We start from the raw sequence: 21,436 nt of genomic DNA, 5'->3' as shown, positions 1-21,436 counted from the left end.
AATAAGTAGAATTGCAGAATGTGTTTTTTCTTCTTATTTTTGTCATGATGACATCATAACAGAAAGAAATTCATTAAGTTAAGCAAATTCTCCCAAAATTTCCACGCAAATGCTAGATTACGTATCTACATAGATCAAGCACTCAATGATGGCACACGAAGCAACCATAAATCCATATTTTAGTCCCACGTCCATATTTAAAAACCAATTATGAATCAAATAGGGAAACCAGACAACTTGCTACCTTGTGATGCTATAACAAAGTCGAAATTTCATTTACTAGAACTCGGTATAATTTAAGGAAGTTTGTGAGATGAATGAATTCGACTCGTAATTGTGCGGCGTTGCAGGCGGCGAGATAAAAGCTTTAAATTAATCAAAAGTACTAACTCCACCCTACCGACCCTCTGAAAATCAACTTTAATATTAAAGATGTAAGGTTGATCTTTCAAGACAAAAGTTAAGGGAGTTAGAACGGATCAATTTGCAGTAATACAGCAAATTCTTATGAAAGAATATAACTTCTGTCTTAACTTAATTCTCTTCGGGATTCCAATATTACAGGCACAGTTCGTGATCATTTATAATTTTCAGCCTGAATCTGAGCTACCATTATAGTATAGTAGTTACTTATATGTATAATTTATAAGATGTTTTCAATTTAATTTACTCGTGTGGTGTCGGGTTAGAATTACACCTCTCCATTTCTTCCGTGGATGTCGTAAGAGGCGACTGAGGATATTAGTTAAGGTAAGGCGACAGGCTAGCAACCTGTCACTATTGTACCGTTTTTGTCAATCATAAAACATAAAATTGCTAAAAGTGGCTCCGAAGCAATAACGTTTCGTGTGCTCTGCCTACCCCATTTGGGATTACAGGCGTGATGTTTCTGTGTTCTGTCAAATACCTTATTTGCTGATTATTTCATCGGCTATATTATTGCTATCATTAGATAGGTTTTTTAAAACCATTAGGTGGTTGCTAAACGATTTTTCGATTTAGTGATTTGTTTGCAAAATATTCAACTTGAAAGTGCAAATTTTCATTAAAATCGATCGTCCCCCCCATCTAAACCGGTGGGTGGAAAAATTTGAAAAAAATCAGGATGGTGGTAAGTATATCAAACTTACAAGGAAAACTATAATGGTTAAGTTTTCTTGAGAATTATTAGTAGTTAAAGAGTAAATAGCAGCCTAAGGTATAAAATATATCTAAACTTGGAATATTCCGTAGAAAATACGAAAACCTTGGAAATATATAACTTAATTTTTTCGTCATAGCTCTGGAATCCTATTTCGGGCGTGTCCGACACGCTCTTGGCCGGTTTTATTTTCTTTTCATATTTCCATATCTTCAAAGTCAAAGTCAAAGTCAAAGTCAAAATATCTTTATTCAATTTAGGCTACAATTTGTTTTGTTGACGAAGCCTGTTGCGGATATTGCGTTGTTACCGTTGAATAAATTGTTTCTGATTTAGGCTATAACAAGCACTTATGAATGTCAAAAAAAATCTACCACCGGTTCGGAAAAACCTCTGTTGAGAAGAATCCGGCAAGAAACTCAACGAGGTATATTTTTTAAACAGATTTACAGTATAATTTGCTTCTATTTGTCGTCTATATTTTACAATTCTGAGCGAAGGAGATACGAGTCTCGCAGGGCACTACTCTGGGACATTGTCTATTTATTTTATAAATATTCGTTGTAATTTTGTTAGCAATGCAATTATGCTAAGAAAATACAAACTACGTTGCTTAGTAGTTCGCAATATTTTTGCAAGCTTATACTAATGAAGCAATATTTTTATGCATTAGCTACAGACACGATTTATTTATGACTATATTGACTATTTGCTGTTCAGATTCTAATCGTTTTTAGGGTTCAAAATAGCAAAAACTAAACCCTTATTAATTCGCCATGTTTATTTGTTCGCGGCTAAGCTCAGATATTCTTAGTGTAAAAAATATAGGGTACTTCCTCTATAAGCCAAGCAAAGCAAAGATTTTATAAGTTAACACCTCAGTAAAGGGAAACCTTTTCGATTTAGACAAAAACTTTCCAACAAAGCAATTTTTGAATACAACGATACCTTTCCCACCAATTAGAGTTGAAAATTCGGAGGACATTACGACAGCGGCGAATTGTTTGTTTCGTTGCCAACTTCGTGCGTTATTGTGAAACGTGTACAGAATACAAGCTCTACAAACTTACTAGTAATTTGGCACTATAACTGTTTAGATACACTGATCATAATCAAATGGCAAGAAATACACTTTTACAGTCTACCAGTCTACTAGAATCAAAACACGTGTTTACTTAGTTTACTCATGTGTAGGTTTAATAAGATCCGGATGTCGGACACACCCAAAATAGGGTGCCGTAGCCATTATGAAAAAAATAAGTATTTTATACGGAATCTTCCAAGTTTAGGATATTTTATACCTTAGGCTGCTATTTACTCTTAAACTACTAATAATTCTCAAGCAAACTTAACCGTTATAGTTTTCCTTGTAAGTTTGATATACTTACTACCACCCTGAATATTGTCAAATTTTATACAGAGATTTTAGAGGGAGGGGGACGCTTTTTTGTAACATTTTGTCGGCATAGTTTACATATTATATCCGTGCAAAATTACAGCTTTCTAGCATTGATAGTCCACGGACAGACAGACAGACAGACATGGCTACTAAAACTATAAGGGTTCTGGTTTTGCCATTTTGGCCCCGGAACCCTAAAAACAAGATAATGAGAGAAAAAGTATTCAAAATTGAAAAATATATATAAAAACTAATTCTTTTACAAAAGCTTGTGCCTGTGGCACATTACTATGTACTCGTAGTACCTACATTATACAGAATTGAAATGTTTAGGAACTTGATCCGGGCTTTACTTTGCGGAGGTTGATACTTTTGAAATAACTTTTTTATGCAATTTTATTTCAAACTCGCGCACCGAGGTTTCCGTACAAATTTGTAGGCGTCTACGAATATCCAGTGTTATACATAAATTGTTAGTTTAACAATATTAGATTAGTATATGAAAACAAAAAAAAAATATTAGACCTATTTTGCCTTTTCAAGAATGTCCTAAGTGCCCTACATGTTAGTACATCACGGATCCGTTCATATCTTAATATTTTACGACACACATACATTGTTACATAGGTATCTACAAAATCTTTCGCTGATAACCGGTTGCGGCACATCACTATTTATGAGACGCAATAAACAGGTAACACATGAAACGTCATTTTAGTATCTCGAATTAAGAAACATATCTTTTTCGTTCTCCTAGCAACTAGCGTCAGTATTTACAGCGAGATTTCTATTGCCCCACTTACTTTGAGGGGTTTATTGCTCCGTCGTAACGCGCAAGTCCCGAGGATTAAGCTTCAAGGTATTTTCTTTTACACAAATCAAGTTTTAGCATTCCTATTAAAACGATTTATTGCATAAAGCGTTACTTTGCCGAGGTCCTTATCAATGAACAAGTAATACGTGTGAAAATGAATAAGTAATACGTGTTAAAAATATTGGAGGAGCGGAGCGTTCTAACACGGGCTTTTTAGCCTAAAGGGACGCGCCCAGGTACTGTAAATCTACTTACTTATAAATATGAAATAAATATTTATTTATTTTTGATGAACTAAAACAATAACTTTGCTCACCCGCGACCTTATGATAGCTACGTTTATGTGTGTTCATGCAGTACCTCCACCTTCGCACTGCAAGAACACGCAAAATCACACAAACCCAACTATCACTACCACTACACTACGCTGACAAGTTTCGAACTCAACCAGAGCTCATCTTCAGTGCAGCACAACCGTTCACCATGCTCCCAGATGTTAGATTCTTTGATGATCACCATGAAGCTTTAAAGTGTTATATCAAATAAGTATATTTATTGTATATAATATGTAACAAGTTTGATTTTTTCACTGCTTCAGGGAATGGCAGACCGGAGTATATGATATCAATTTCAGCTTGACACTTTACATGAGACAATAGAGTCTTGACAGACGAACAACAAAGTGATAGTGAGTGAGTTTGTTGTAATTTTCTCTGTGTACCTGTTTTCTGTATCGCTTACTATTTCTGGTGTACAATAAAGAGTAATTGTATTGTATTGTAAAAGCCGTGGTGGCCTAGTGGTTTGACCTATCGCCTCTCAAGCAGAGGGTCGTGGGTTCAAACCCCGGCTCGAACCTCTGAGTTTTTCGAAATTCATGTGCGGAATTACATTTGAAATTTACCACGAGCTTTGCGGTGAACGAAAACATCGTGAGGAAACCTGCACAAATCTGCGAAGCAATTCAATGGTGCCTCTTGTTCTGAGAGGAGGCCTGTGCCCAGCAGTGGGACGTAGGTATATAGGCTGGGATGATGTATTGTATTGTAATACTAATTATAAAGGCAGCAACGTTCCTTTTGAAGTACGGAACCTTAAAACAGTCAAATCGAACTACGCGATTTCAACTGACAATCATACGAACATGCGGTAATTGTTTTTTATTTTCATAAACGGATAAACAAAAAACTTCAAAGCGAATAAATCTTTTGGCTTAAGTCAAAAAACCGGAAAACCCGGTTTTCGGGTTACAATGAAAACTGGTTCCGGATTCACTAAAACTAAGTGAGTCTCAGAGGCGACATCTACCCGGAAATTAGGCAACAATGAATAGGAAATAACGCTTACTTGCTTAAAGTGAAAGCATTCTGGCACCGAATTAAGCTTCTCCATTACGCATTTGCATACCAACTGTGCATAGTAATTTTTTTAAGAGGGACAAAATGTTCGCATTGACATAGAAAATTAAGCCATGAGCTGAACTAGACAAGGTTCTGTTTAAACACTTAAAAAACGAGACGTAGAACTTTGTAAAAGCAAAGGAAATGGCCGCTCGGGCGTTCGTGTGACCACGTCAAAGCCTTAGACAAACAGGCTAATGAAATTACACACTGGTATCCTAGAGTTAACTAACCCGAGAAACAGCGGAGAGATATCCTTTGGGAATGTGAGGTTTTTCGAACAAGCGACCAAATTTAAAAGGGTAGCCAGGGATAGAAAACAGTGGAAATGTTAGAGGAGGCTTTGTCAAGCGACACACTGAGCTTAGAGATATTCTATAACAATACAACAGAGGATGATCAGGATAAAAGGCTATTCGTTAGATTTAGATAGAGGGACTAGTAACGTGTCAGCATCAAATCGGACGTCAATAGAAGTCGGTCGTTTGTAGTACCTAATCGACAATGGCCAAACGATATTTTAATCTGAAATACTGACTGAAAACAAATTACTTTCTATTTGGGCATTTGCGTTAAAGCCAATGTTAAATAGGTACCTAATCGAGTACGACTGGCACAAGATAAAGAAATTGCTGCTCGAATCGGCGAAATCATTCAGTAATATAAAGAGTAAGGTGTATTATAGTAGTTTATGTGAAATCATTTATTCTTTTAATTCAGATACAAACTAGATGGGGCCTCAACTCTCTATCGTTCGATTGTTTGCAATTAACATTTCATTTAGAATAAATCTGTTGTAAGTTCCTTGAGTGAGGGTAGGTAGGTACCGTGGTGTCGACATTGGTTTAATTGAGTCTTTTCTTTTAGTTGTTTAAGTATTGTTTTTCTTTTTTCTTTTTTTGTGTGCACCTCATGGTGCTCACTGGTATAAATTGTATATTAGTATAAGTTCTCATTAAGTGAATTTTTTTTGAGAAATAAAGTTCTATAAACATATCTCGACTAATATTAGAAATGGAGTCCAATGAAATTACTTTGTTTTCTTATAATAAAATCGACTTCGATGTTATTGCTCAGCAATAATGACATTTTCACGGGTAAGAAATTTGTTCCAAGTTTTTGAACGCATTATACAGGGTGAAATCCAGGACGTAATACAAAACTAGTGTTTCGTGCTCAGTTAATGCTGGGTAATACAATTAGTTAACTCTTTTGTTGAAATAAGTCCCATGAAATTTGCAGTTTCCATAAATTGTTCATGATTTCTTATTTCAATAATGTATAGAAACCACATTTTTTTCAGACTTATTTCAACAACCACACAAAACCCACTCAAAACCACAGAAAACCAGCGTTACTGCACATAATGTGCGGCAACACATGCTGAGTGGAGACCCTTTTTGGTATCCTGTGGTGTCACCAAGTAACATAGTTTTAGTGCTAGTTTTAGTCTTAGTTTTAGGTGGTACTTATGGAGCCAAAATAAACCTTTCTTTCTTTTTCTTTCTTTCAAAAAGAGTTAATGCGTTATATTACCCAGCATTAACTGAGCACGAAACACTAATTTTGTATTACGTCCTAGATTTCACCCTGTAGAGGGTTTGTGTTTCGTGTGTATTTAAAAAAGTAAAATATTTAACACGTGAAGCTACACTGTTCACCTCATACCTACACTCAACGCTTGCCTTTTCCCAGCATACATGTATTCGCGTGTAAAATTGGAAATCGGTTTTATGTGAATTTATTTACGAAAATTCATTATGCAGGCGGGCTGACGAGCGTCAATCAAAAAGCGGATTGGTAACGGCCCATCTGCATCTCAATCGGTTTGTGTTGGTAATATATTGACACGACGAGAATCCTGTGCAAAATATACCGGATGGGCCCTTTGACAGGAGCAAATGGTTGAAACATAATATGTAGGTCGTACGACGCCAAACTGAAGTACCTACCGCGACTGAAGCAACTGAACAGTCGGAGTAAAAAAAGGTTCGTCACCCTAAGATCTATTTTCCCTTGCTCAGTATGAGCGCTAATCTGCTTTACGTAACATCATCACCATCATCATCATGTCAGCCGAAAGACGTCCACTGCTGGACATAGGCCTCCCCAAGGCTCTCCACTCAGACCGGTCTTGTGCTTTCCGCATCCACCGCGATCCTGCGATCTTAACCAGTAACATAATCTACAAAAATATTTATTTTTAATTTGCCAAAAAGATAACTACCTACCAAGTAGTTTTTCTCAACGAACTCAGCCATTTGTGGAAGTTTATTGAATTAAAAAAAAAACAGTGTATAAACAAGAATAATAATGTTGTACCGAAAATTTATTCCACATCTTAATTGCGTCAAATATTTTGTATAAACACCCTCTTTCGCCGACGAAACTTTTCAATGCTTAATTATTTCTTCAAAGTACAAAGGAAGTGAAGACAAAGAATCCATTTAAAGGTGACAAAGCCTCTTAAACGAGGAAAAAGTCGGCGGCCTTATTAACAGTGTTGTACCTGCCGGTCGAATAAGGTAACTGTTAAATTATCAGCTACTAGCTTTTGCCCGTGGCTTCGCCCGTGTGGAATTCGGTTATCGCGCGCGGTTCCCTCGAGAACTGTGCATATTTCCGGGATAAGAAGTAACCTATGTTACCCTCGGGCCCATAAACTATCTCTATGCCAAAAATCAAAAAAATCTGTCGCTCAGTTTCGACGTGAAAGACGGACAAACATACAAACACATAAACATAAAAAACACACACACACTTTCTTTTAACTACGAAGTACAATCTTATTCCTTAAACGTTTGGGTATTTTGTGTTCTGTTTGTGACGTTGGGTCTGTTTGAGATTTATGTGTGTTAATCTACGTGGAAGAGGAAAATGAGGCGTGCATGGAAATACATATTTTGAAAATGATTGGAAATGCCGAAAGAGTAATTAACACGCTAGTTGTACAGTCGCGGAATGAAAAGGTTGACCACCTTAAGGTCTGTTTTTGCTTGCTCAGTATAAGTTATCATCAGTAGAGACCGGATTTTACGCAACATAAAAAGCTTCAAAATATGCATGCAAATATGCATGATAAATGCTAAGAATATTCATGAAAAGTGCTAAAATATTTTTATTATTATTATTGTTAGCCTATTCTGTCCCACTGCTGAGCAAGGCTCCCCCCAATACTTCCACTGCTCTCTGTCCCCTGCATACAAGGGCCAGTCCTTCAAGAAGAAGTCCAGTTCATCCCGCCATCGCCGCCTAGGTCTGCCAGGTCGCCTTTTCGAGTTGGTAGGCATCCACTAGGTGGTTATCTTGGCCCAAAGTTCGTCTGGCATGCGGCAAACATGGCCAGCCAAGTCCCACTTCAGCTTAGTAATATGCAACATGAAATTAAGAAAATCAACAAACAAAATAAATATTTATCAACAGTAAGAAGCTGTGCTGTTCCAAATGTTCAGTACTAAAACTTTGAATTCAATCACTCAAAATAATTTCCGCTTTTAAGATAATTTGTTTTGTTATCTAAACAACAGTACGTAATTGTTAAACTGTTTATTTCTTTTAAATTTACAAAACAATATTACCTATTATTATTATTAGTACAATCTTTTTATTTTAAGATTATATTACTAATAAATGGATCTAGTTTGACTACTTATACTGTTTTAGTTACAGTTACTTTCTATACATTAAATTAATAATTAAATTATTATTAATAATTAATAATTAAATTATTATTAGTCGAAATATTATGCATCATCACAAGATTGTAGCTAAAATATGCAATAACCGACGATAACCGGATAGATATGCAAATGCATATCCAAATATGCAATTGCATATAATCCGGTCTCTAGTTATCAGTAGCTGCTTTATCGACCGAGTATGACATATTCCGTCATAACATAATGTCATTCAAAAAGGTAACATGTAGATACTTGCAACGTATAAATGAATGTAGATATACCTAGTGCCATCCACGAAGACGCGTGATTTTGTCAAAATTAGACGCTAAGGACATTGTAATAAGAACCACGGCACGCGTCATCGTGAATGACTCTACCTACATTTGAAAACTGGTCAACCATTTCATTCCGCCACTGTACTTACTGAGTTTTGTTGTAAAAGTGTGTCGGTTACACGCCTGCAAATGCCAAGCTAACCATCGGCTATGCAAACCATTAACTTCCTTCTTCCTCCCCCTTAGAACGCCACAATGGACAACAACTCACCACTGCATCCACCGGTTGCCCGCTGGACTGATGATGGAACACCAAGCGGCCAGAAGTTGGAGCATTAGAACGTCTTGTTCTTCGTATATAACCATCTTACGTATCCAGCACTGCAAGGGGCCAAATATTTCCAACTTCAAAGAGATTTCGGTTATAAGTATAATTGGTCAGTTTTCTGTCAATTTAGGTTGTGAAAAGTTATAAGACTACAAGCAAAGCGATGAAGAGTATTAGGGATCATTGAGACCAACACGCGAGCTGAGCGAGCGAAGCGAGAGCTTCAAAGCTGTGCTGTTTATGTAAGATGGTAATAATAATTATTATACAAGAAAACAAGGGGCAGGAACATCAGCTGGTGCTAGGCAGGCACTTGGAAGTGGACATGGATTCCAAGAAAACGTTTAGCAAGAGCATTTTATTCATTAAAGGAATGAAAAGCCAGAAACGGGGTTAGAAGGTCGCGCTTTTCATAACATATTAAGCTCATCTGTACCGCATGCATGCATGCCGGCCGGTATCTAATCTTCCAACTTGTAATATGTACCTACCTGGTCTCTTCACTCGACTTTAATTGTGTTTTTTCTCAAATACTTAATCATTTAATGTACCTATTAAGCTAGACAAAATTGAAGCTGAACGCTTCTTAAACCGTTTAAAAAGAAAAGAGAGAGAGATTTATTTATACATATTCGGTACGCGGAAAAAATTGTAGATACATTTGAAACAAATAATCGAATAGTAAGTACATAACTAAATGAATTTATTTATGTCAAAAAATAAAAGAATAGTAAATTAATATTAATTGAGCCTCACTTTGCATAATGTTGCACCGGGTAGGTAAGTGTCATAAAGTTCAAAATATATAAAGTACAATGCATTTAGTCAGTATGACTTTGGACTATTATAAAACATACTGTATGCATTTCATTGTTATGCCTTGTAATAATTATTTTCACTGGTTTTATATATTTTAAACTTGTGTAATATTCATTATATGTATTAAAATATTATGTTACATCATACCCCGTTTTAACAGCTCTATTTGGATTAGGTACTAACGTATCTACTAGCGGCAACAACTTCGGGCATCTTAAGATTTCTTTACACCTACAAAGTATACTGCACTTTCTACTCTTACTGCACTTTAATCCAGACGGTTTACATCCGTTTTATGCAGCAATAAAGAAATTTAAGTGAAATATCTTGTAAAAGCGACAACAGCTTAATATAATAAAACTAGGCAAAGGCTTTTAGACGTCTACTTTATGTCTTATGCAAAAAGTGTGAAAAACTAGGAAAAAAGAGAATTAACTTTAGCAATGTAAAATTAAAATTTGTTGTAGGAAAACAATTAAATTTGATCAAAAATAAGAAAGCAAAAGGGTTTAACTTTCAGTCTCAGACTGTAAAGAATCTATTTAAAGTCAAACCGGTGACCTATGTTGACGACATTATATTATTGACCGAGCGAATGAGAAGCGCTAGCGAAGCGTATCCGATTCAGCTTGGGTAAAAATGCTTTCGTATGTCTGTTTTACGAGTGTCTGGTTGTTTTCCTCTACAGGCCTACAGAACGCATTCCTAAATCGACTTTCGTGATTTTTTTGAGCACACTCGATAATTATGAAGATTTTTTTTTGTTAATACAGTATTTTAAATCTTATTTAATGATATTGTAATGGATAACTCACATCTTAAATCGAGTTTAGCTCGACATGTTTCGGGCTTGTAAGTCTGTTTGTTTGTTTGTTACTTCATCAGGTCTAAACCATTAAACCGATTTAGATGAAAATCGGTATACAGACATTTTTAGTCCCGGAGAAGGACATAGGATAGTTTTTATCCCGGAAAATTGCACAGTTCCCGTGGGATTTTGATTATTAATTATTACATCTGTCAATCACACGAAATCAATAAGAGCTGAACTACGAGTATTCTAGTACAGTCACCAGCATTAATATCTGCCACAGCGGAGCGTGCAAAAATAACTGACACGTCCTTCCGGCCCTAGAAATAGAGTCGTATCAGATATTTATGCACGCTTGTTGTGTCAGATATTGGTGCTGGTGACTGTACTCTACCTACGAGTACTCGTATTACAGATTAATAATCACTATTAGTATTTTCGCAGATGTTATTTTAAACGTCACCATCCAGTTGTCCAAACAATCACATAAAATTATATACATAATTAGAAATCGATTTTCCTAGAAAAAGAACGCTAAGTACGTAAATAGAAAGAAAGAAAGAAAGAAAGAAAGAAAACATTTATTCGTGACATTACATGACGTGAAGTGACATGGATAAGAATAATAATAATAAAAATAAAAACAATAAAACAAACAAACAGGTAAACAAATAGGTAGTAATCTACCTGTATAAATCAGTAACTCTATGTAGAGTCAGTCATTTTAATACTCTTCTTCTTCTTTAAAAAAATATGGCTCTGTCCATCGGAGGACAATTTTGCCAGTGTCTAGTAGTTTTTGCCGTTGTACGGTAAAAAAATTCTAGAAAACGAAATATGAGAGGTAATGGTGGATGAACGATGACAGCGCGAATCCAATATTACCATTTTAATACTCATATTATCTGAAATTTTTGACATAATTTTTTGAGTGGAAAACAATTAAAGAAAAATTGTACAAACTGTCAAAATGTCACAAGTATTGAAAAGTTATGTAATTCAATTCATACCCCGTTATCAAGAGGGCAGTTCGGTGGCTACCTAACATTAGTGATGTGCAATGCAATACAAACTATCAAAGTCTCGACGTTGTACATAGCTATGTATGGGAACTTCAAAATTAATCTCAAAATAAATTTAAAAATCTTTTTATTGACAATGTGCAATCACATTATTAATCTTAGGTAGCCACCAAACTGCCCGCTTGATAACGACTTGATATTCGACTGGATGGCAAACGAGCAAGTGGGTCTCCTGATGGTAAGAGATCACCACCGCCCATAAACATCTGCAACACCAGGGGTATTGCAGATGCGTTGCCAACCTAGAGGCCTAAGATGGGATACCTCAAGTGCCAGTCATTTCACCGGCTGTCTTACTCTCCACGCCGAAACACAACAGTGCAAGCACTGCTGCTTCACGGCAGGATTAGCGAGCAAGATGGTGGTAGCAATCCGGGCGGACCTTGCACAAGGTCCTACCACCTGCAAAATAATACTATCGACAGTTCTTTCATTCAAAATAGTTTGTAGCTTACAATACACTTCAATTTATTCGTTCACAGGCAGGGCGCCGCTAAGCCTCCCGCGAGCCGAGACGGGAAGCCGGCACTATATCAGGGATAACGGCCCATTTACAATCCGAATCGCTGTGTCAAACTACGCATGTACGTTACTTAGCTTCGTGTCCTGTTTTCCATTACCTTTATGCTCAAATACCGGATCATAACAAGTTATTCTTAGAACCTATACTTGGTTTGCATATGTATTTAACTAAACGTAAACAAAACCACGAAACTCGTCGAATCCGACTCGGCTGGACAGCGTTCGGGAAGCTTCGTAGTGTCTTTTCATCTAAATTACCGCAGTGTTTGAAGGCCAAATTCACAGTGTGTGTTGCCAGTGATGACTTACGGATCTGTGATTGGTCCTGCATGTTCATCCAAATTTCAATCAGATCACTAATCACCTCGAACTATATGGATCTCACTGCAGGGTACAAACCTCCTCTCATAATGAGAGGGTTTAGATTAGACCGTAGCTCCCACACGGACTAGTGTGGATTGGAAACTATACACATACCATTGAATTTTACAGCTTTTGACCAACACAATGTTAGCTTTTTGTACTTTTTGCATCTTGCTCATTTTATGCTTTGCGAGTTGAGCACATTTTCCGTTTTGAAAATTTGTGTGTGTAGGTCCCAATCCCAAGGCCCACTTGGGACTACGGCCCAAGCCCTCTCATTCTGAGATGTTTATAGGCAAGGATGGATGAATGGATGTAAATCAGCTTTACAAGTTGTCACAATTCAATTGTAGTATACATTTTGCGTATCTTACATTATGCTCTGAAGGGATTTACTGAATAATGGAGGGTGAGGTGAGGGAAGTATGAATGAACGGATCTGATAAAAGTATTTTGCAAATTCAGGGTCACACAGAAAAAGGCGACTGTGTTACGTATCAATCAGATGTGCAGTTTTACTGAATTCGAATATTTATGTAGCTCAGTTTAGAAAAAAATATGTCAGATACTTAATTGGCCTTTTCACCTGACTGCTTCGCGACTAATGGAAATATTTACGAGTATGTGGCTAAATTAAGTACAGTGACAAGTGGCACATACTAGTTGTGCTTTGTACATTCGGCCATTATTCTAAGTGTTAATTTGTTATTTATAAATTCGAGCGCTACAACCGCCTCATTTTTCTGGTCACATTTTTTACGAATTGGCTGTATTGATTTCGATGTCGTTTTCGATTATTTGTTATAGTTCCTATATTTCTACCAGGTAACTAAAAAACTGTATTAGAATCTTCGGCCGTTTTACAGAAAAATGTCCACCAAAAATGAGACGAATGAAATGCTATTGTACATTAAAAAATATATAAAAAGATACATAGTCTTGAATCATAATGTTCACTGTGGCGAATTGACAAAATTGAAAAAAGTTCAAGATTTAAATCTCATCGTTAGATAAGTCCGGAAAAATACAAAAATAAAGCTTTGAATGTCTGCTGTGGCGAACACTATTAATATAAAGGTTTAAATTTAACAACACGTCAGCAACTAACGAAACGACAGGAAACTTCTAAGTACACGACATGTGTCACTTACGACTTTATTCCCCGTGAGTTCGGGGTGATTTGTAGGGATTTCCGCACGCAATATCCTTGAGAATAAGTGGGGGGAAACCGCGGGAAATGCTTACCTTTGTTTACGCTTTTTGGATTACACGCCTGCTGCTGTTTTTAGATGTGCTTTGGTTTTAAAGCTTTCGAGGACGTTATGTTTTATGATAATGTTAAGTGAAGACGTGGTTGGGATAGTACGCAAAATAATCCTAACTTTTATTATAAATGGGAATATGAATATGTATGAGTATGTTTGTGTAAACCATGTATTGTACAAAAATAAGGAAAAAAAACAAATGAAAACCATTGAGATACATTTATTGATCCTTAAAATTTGTGTATCGGACGGACATGGCGGTGTTATCGCTGTCACTTGGTACGGGGGCCTTTAAATATTTTTTGACTTTTATTTGACATCCCTTAGATAAACATTTATCAATGTGCTGTCAATTTTGTACCGTATCGCATACGTCGAAAGTTACGTTTAATCTGTATGAAAAAAGTTAAATTAACAGTGATCATATTTTTAAACAGTTGCAGAACAAAAGTAGCTCAGTTATGTGAATGTGAGTAAAATCCAACCTTGGATTAAAAGCCCCATGATCAGAGACATCCTGTAAAGTAATATAATTTACCTATAAAGTGATGAGTCATAATCATCATCATCATCATTATATCAGTCGTAGGATGACTACTGCTGGGCATATGCCTCCCCCAGCCATCCAAAATGACGAGGACAAAGCTTTTACTTCTACGCTCGTATAGGTAAATCCCGAATAACTACAGTTAGATACACATTTCAGAAACAGATCCACGTAAAAGCTACTAAATAGCAAAATATTATCGTACAATACGAGGTATTTTTTGCGCCCAGAAGATACCTTCTTTCCATTTCAATGAACCTTTTCATCCATATAACTACAAAGGATCCGTAAAACAGATAACACCCCATTCATGCGTCTCGCAACCCTCTTATTACTTTAGCATTAAAGTCGAATGTCGACTAAACAGTATACTTATTGCAAGCACGTTGGTACAAACAAACTTCACCCGTATAGTTAGGGTAGGAAAATACGTGATGTTTTTGAAATAGGTTGGTTAGTTTGATTATTTCATTGAATCAATGCAGAAAATTATTTAGCGGACGATAAAGTAACTAGGTAATTGCACACTCGGGACGACACGGCTTAAATAGTTAGGTACTTATTGCAATATATATATATATATGTATATTATACTTACTTACTTCGCCGGCTCAGCGACCCAAAGTGGATCTTGGCCTCCGACACAAGACTCCGCCAATTGTTGTTGTTGATGTATATTATATTATATCATATTTTTATACCATGGAACACCAATTGACCTAGTCTCAAACTAAGCAAAGCTTGTACTATGGATACTAGGCAACGGATAAACATACTTATATAGATAAATACATACTTAAATACATTATTAAACACCCAAGACCCGAGAACGAACATTCGTATTATTCATACAAATATCTGCCCCGGCCGGGATTCGAACCCGGGACCTCAAGCTTCGTAGTAAAGTTCTCTAACCACTTGGCCATCCGGTCGTCAAATATTATATCATCGTTATTACTAAACACCGGCCAAGTGCATGGGACTCGCGCACCGAGGGCTTCGTACAAATTTAGACTAGGTCCTTGCTTTTAATTACTTGTTTTTTTTTTTTTTATTTCCATACTTCACACAAGCGAAACCAAAGACAGAGGCTACCATAGCCATAAAAAACAGCTATAACAATAAACATGTATGAGACTCTAAGGGCAATTTGGTCGCGACAAGTGGCCAATTGGAGCACACGACAACATAACACTTACCTAGTGAAACAATTGAAAAACAAATCACGCTGCTACGTAATGTCCTGTATAAGATTGTGTCTGAAATAACCGGTGTCTGACCGTGAACTAGTGTATGACCGTGGTTTGGAACAAGTATCTGATACTGTAAGAGATATTAAATATATTTACCCGGATAACTCACTTCTTAAAACGAGTTTAGCTCGACATGTTTCGGGCTAATCCGTAGCCCTTCGTCTTCGGAGCAACGCGTACCTTTACAGAGCGATGTTGTTAGTGTTGTGTGCTACCCTACATTTGACAGTTGTAATTAAAATGTTGATGAAAACGTGGGTAGTTGTGTGCCGCTGTCAGTTTCGTCGGGTAGTCGCGCGAGCAGAGCGGCGGCGCGCAGTGCGCGTGTTGCAGCAGCCGCTGAGTCGCGTTGCTCCGAAAACAAAGGGCTACGGATTAGCCCGAAACATGTCGAGCTAATCTAACGATTTAAGACGTGAGTTATCCGGGTAAATATATTTAATATGAGTGAGTCTCACGGGAGTTTTATGTTCAAAACTGTAAGAGATCTCTGGTGTCAACTGGGACGATATTATCATAATCATCATCATTTCAGCCGAAAGACGTCCACTGCTGGACATAGGCCTCCCCCAAGGCTCTCCACTCAGACCGGTCTTGTGCTTTTCGGATCCAACGCGATCCCGCGATCTTAACCAGGTCGTCGCTCCATCTTGTTGGAGGCCTACCGACTTTCATTAAGGTAGGTATTAAGTCGTTTCCGTACACATTGTCGGGAATCAAAGTTTATAGGATACTTCCCATGAACGGAAACAATTCCTTTGCTCACCGGCGACCTTATGAATTTATGATAGTCGTAGCTAAGTTTATGCAAAAAAAACTGGCCAAGGGCGTGTCGGACACGCCCAAGATAGGGTTCCATAGCCATTACAAAAAAAACGGCCAAGAGCGTGTCGGACACGCCCGAAATAGGGTTCCGTAGCCATTACGAAAAAATTAAGTAATATTTTTCTAAGGATTTCGTGTTTTGTACGGAATATTCCAAGTTTAGGTATATTTTATACCTTAGGCTGCTGTTTACTCTTAGGGGCTGTTTCACCATCCATTGATTAGTGTTAACTGACGGTTAAATGTGATGCCGTCTCTATTTGTTTTGTTCGAATAGACGGAGACGGCATCACATTTAACCGTCAGTTAAAGCGAATCAATGGATGGTGAAACAGCCCCTTAAACTACTAATAATTCTCAGGAAAACTTAACCGTTATAGTTTTTCTTGCAAGTTTGATATACTTAATACTACCATCCTGAATATTTTCAAATTTGTTCACCCACCGGTTTAGATTTTAGAGGGGCCCCCCTATTTTAACGAAAATTTGCGCTTTAAAGTTGAATATTTTGCAAACAAATCACTGAATCGCAAAATCGTTTTCGCAACCCCCTAATAGTTTAAAAAGATCTATCCAACGATACTCCGCACTACAAGGTTGGTTGAGAAAAAAAACCACCCCCGCTTTACGTCTATGGGAGGAAGTCTAAAAAAAAAATTTTTTTTTATTGTATTATTTTGTCGGCATAGTTAACATATATACAGTACAGAATTACAACTTTCTAGCGGCCAGACAGACAGACATGGCGAAACTATAAGAGTTCCGTTTTTGCCATTTTGGCTACGGAACCCTAAAAATGTGGGTTCTGAATATGAGCTTTGGTTGAGTTCGAAACGCGTCAGTGTAGTGTGCCGTAACGTAACGCCGAGTCTACCTTCCAGTCATCTCAGAAACTTGAAGTTAGGTTTTAGGTTAGGCGCTCTTACAGTACAACCATTAAGAAAAGTCTGAAAATCTTATTTTATATCAGTCTGTTTGTGTCTGTCATCAATCTACAATGACCTCACACTAGGGTACATTTTGCTTAGGAAAGGGGCTTTGCTAACACTGGATATTCATGGGTACCTACAGATTTGAACGGAACCCTCGATACGTGAGTCTGACTCGCGCTTGACTGGTTTTTTTTTAAACATTGACCTTACGTCGCTCCACTCTGCAAAAAACGATTCCGGCCACTGGAAATAGATGTAAATCCTTCTTCTAACAATATCGCCTAAACTTTACTTCGGTAAAAGTAAATAAGAGCTTGTACATTTCCAGATTAATTCCTTTTAAGGGTTCCGTAGACAAAATTGCCACAACTCAACCCTTATAGTTTTGTCATATGGTTTTTTCTGTCTAATTGTCTATCCGCGTCGTAACTTAGAGGCTGAGAGTACTAGAAATCTGTAATTGGACATGGGATAGGTACAAACGTACATAATATTCACATCGACGAAGAATTAAAACAAAAAAATAGAAAAAAGTTACTTCCGCTAGTAACCTAGAACTAAAATGGCATGGATTTTTTTGTCACCTCTCTCATGATGGATAGTATGGTATCGGATAGGTCTTTCAAAAATATTACACCAAACTCTACTGTTGACTCCTGAATTTCCCTGATTTTACAGAATTTTCTTTTGTTTGGGTTGGGGTTTCATTCGACGAAAAATGCTCTACACTCTATATTCTTTTAGTAGAGTTCATTTTTAATAACCTCATTCTACCAGATAACAAATAATGAGTCGAAGATAAATGTTTTCCTATCATATTTCTTTAAAAATACAGAAATTACTTACTCAACTGGTGTAACAAGCTAATGCTTAATTAATAGCCCCATTTAGTCATTTGTATTCATTGTAATAATTATTCAAAATTATCTTCACTTTTACCAAAGAAGAAATATAAAAATTACTAAAGTCCTGTATTTTTCATAACTAAAAGTGACTAAAGCCATGTTTTTAAAAAAACTCACCTTCATTTGAAAAACGAAATTCCAACTTAAAATGTTCACCACACTATAGATTCCAAATTCAAACTGTTTATCCGAATAAAGAATGTCTTCAATCAGCGTTCACAACTCACTAAATGTTTCAACGTTCGCACACTGGCCACTTAGAATGTAACCAATTTAAAAATAACTGATGATATATTTAAGGGGTGATTTTCCTGTTTTTTAGGTTATCTAGGTTAGGTTTCCAGGGGGTTAGTTTAGTTTTTCGCGAAATATTGGCGGCGTCCCGGGCCGGGCGATCCCGCGGGCTCGGAGGCTGACTCTGGACCGCGGCGCTCGAAGCTGCGTAGGGTGCTCCTCCCATCTTGCGTAACATAATCGAAAAAAAACGATATTACCTACTAGGTACTTGAAAATATCTTGAAATATCATGGTCAAGTGTGCTTGTGTAAAACAAGTAGATTAAAATTTTATTGTTTGTTTTTAAAATCGCTTTTAATTTTTCGTCATTCAAACACAGGTTTTCCTTAGGGATAGTCCATGAAAACGCAGAAGAATCTTCCAGTATATCGTTTGTTCACTAAAACTGTGTTATTATATTTGCTTTACCGTCTGAATATATTTTATTTAACTTTTACAAAAGTTTCAAATTGCTTACTAAGATGATTCAGTATATGCAGCTTCGACTGACCCGCATCTTTCGGGAAAAACCGCTTTGCGCAGGCGCGAATCGGAAAAGTAGAGCGAGACGGATTATATAACGTTAGACGGAGACAGTGATAGTTGAAAAAGGAAGTGTTCTGAGTCTAGTTAATTTTTTTAAAACTTAATATCATAGACATCTGACGTGTGAAATAAATTGAATATACAATAATAGAGGATAAGTTTTCAAATTAGAGTTTCATTGTAAATAATAATTGATTGTTGTAGCACAGCGCTAATAATATTATGAGAAATATAGGTGTCACGCGACTATTACTGTTTTATAAAATTTACTTGTTAACATATTATGTAGGTGTACAGTCAATCGACACGGCCAAAGTTACAAAAATATGTATACACAACCTTAATGTTAAGTGCATAAAGTCATGTAAATAGGTCTTAGTATGTTTAAAACTAGAACAAATTACTTAAAGTACCTACCTCCCTTAGGCAAGGTCCCGAAGATGCTGGCAGCGTTTCCTCTTTGAATAGCTAAGCTAATACGGTATTTGGCAACTCCTGATTTTGCCATATCTTAATATTATTATTAAAATACAGATATACAGATAGTGTTTAGCGAAGAGAAAATTTAAATCGGTTGAAAATTGGATTTATAGTGATTTTTTGAAAAATCTATATACCTGTCTCTTTCTCAAACGATTTTCTCTATGCAGCAAGTATGGCGGTACTGGCGTGTGACCTCACATGCCAGTATGTCGTTCTCTGTCTAATGTTGAATGTCAAACCTTTATAACTTTGTTATTTAGCGTTTCCTCTTTGAATAGCTAAGCTAATACGGTATTTGGCAACTCCTGATTTTGCCATATCTTAATTATTATTAAAATATAGATATACAGGTAGTGTTTAGCGAAGAGAAAATTTAAAACGGTTGAAAATTGGATTTATAGTGATTTTTTGAAAAATCTATATCCCTGTCTCTTTCTCAAACGATTTTTCTCTATGAAGCAAGTATGGCGGTACTGGCGTGTGACCTCACATGCCAGTATGTCGTTCTCTGTCTAATGTTGAATGTCAAACCTTTATAACTTTGTTATTTGTAAAGGTAGCTTAAAAATTGTTTTTCTATTCGATAACAGGCATTGTGTAGTTTTCATTTATAAAGCATATACAAAATAGTCAAATTGTATTCTTTGTCCAAGCTGCCAGCTCTTCGATCCCCTGTGATGTCGTCTACTAACCTTTTTGAAATTTCTTTAAAAAGGTTTAAAGCGCTAAGACCCCTTGGACGAAGGGTCTCGACACCGAATGGGACAAAGTCGTATTCGGTGCCTAGACCCCTATATTTGGACCTTTTTTTTCAGCCGGCTCAGATGCTGCACCGGCTCTGTTACAGGTTCCATGGAGAGGAAGGAGCCAGCGTGTCAGAGCGAGTAGCGTACCACACAAGCTCTCGACCCATCTTCCATGGAATCAAACTCATACCATCCGGTCTCTTACCATCATCTCATGGATTTTGAATTGGATGAATAAAATTAATGCTTCCTTCACATTTATTTTCGTGGCCGTCGTTTTAAAATATTATGACCGTTGTCAGTGCAACAGTTTTGTTGAAGTTGTTATATGTTATAATGTAGAAAACCATCTAGCCTTTTCGACATAAGCCCGCTCGAAGAAAATAACCCCCCATCGGGCAGTCGGGTAAAAAAGAATTTGAAGGCAAGGGGCTGCTATTGGCGCAACCTGTTTCATATTAAAGCAAACTTTTCCGATCTGCACAAGCCCTTAATATAAGTAATTCACAAGATGTTAAATAGCCATATTACTATGCTCAGGGTAAATGTTTGCAGAACAAAGGACCGTTAGGCCAGGGTCCGGTTGTAAAAATCCTTGCTACACAAGGACATGAATAAAACCTCTTTTAGGGAAAGAGCATTCTTAACTTGTAGTAAAATGCCAACTGAAAATAAACAAAGTAGGTACGGGTATTCAAAAAAAAATTTAGTAATAAGTCTTCTTGGAATATTTTCGGGTAACATCAACAATCGTGCTTGTTTACTTGGGTCCTCGTTCTCAAATTTCGACCCTACAAATTGACAGCCCCGAGTGCTCTTGATACTGTCGGATCTCATTAATTCAGAAGCGCTATATGCGAATGACAGAATGAGATCTGACAGTCTAACAATAGATTAAAGCAAAAAGGGGGAGAACGCATTACCGGGATATTACGTATCCTATGTCTCAGTCCAGATCTTTGTGCACACGCTAAACATCCAAATCCGTTCAGACGTTTGTTTGATTGAGTAACAAACATTGAAA

The 21,436-nt window shown here is 36.8% G+C and overlaps 1 protein-coding gene across 2 annotated transcripts in view; it reads right to left on the bottom strand.

Annotated features, from left to right (window-relative positions):
- The window catches only part of LOC141437073 (uncharacterized), a 168,116-nt gene extending 149,344 nt beyond the window's left edge, over nt 1-18,772 (bottom strand). For both annotated transcript variants that reach the window (XM_074100286.1, XM_074100287.1), the window contains exon 1: nt 18,479-18,772. The gene's annotated coding sequence lies outside the window, so the exon portion shown is untranslated. The remainder of the gene's footprint in view (nt 1-18,478) is intronic.
- Nucleotides 18,773-21,436: the final 2,664 nt, after the last annotated feature.

The sequence above is a fragment of the Choristoneura fumiferana genome, chromosome 17, assembly GCF_025370935.1.
Source record: "Choristoneura fumiferana chromosome 17, NRCan_CFum_1, whole genome shotgun sequence".
Taxonomy (NCBI): Eukaryota; Metazoa; Arthropoda; class Insecta; order Lepidoptera; family Tortricidae; genus Choristoneura; species Choristoneura fumiferana.
The sequence above is the reverse complement of the archived record's forward strand: the minus strand, read 5'-3'. Positions and strand labels throughout refer to the sequence as shown.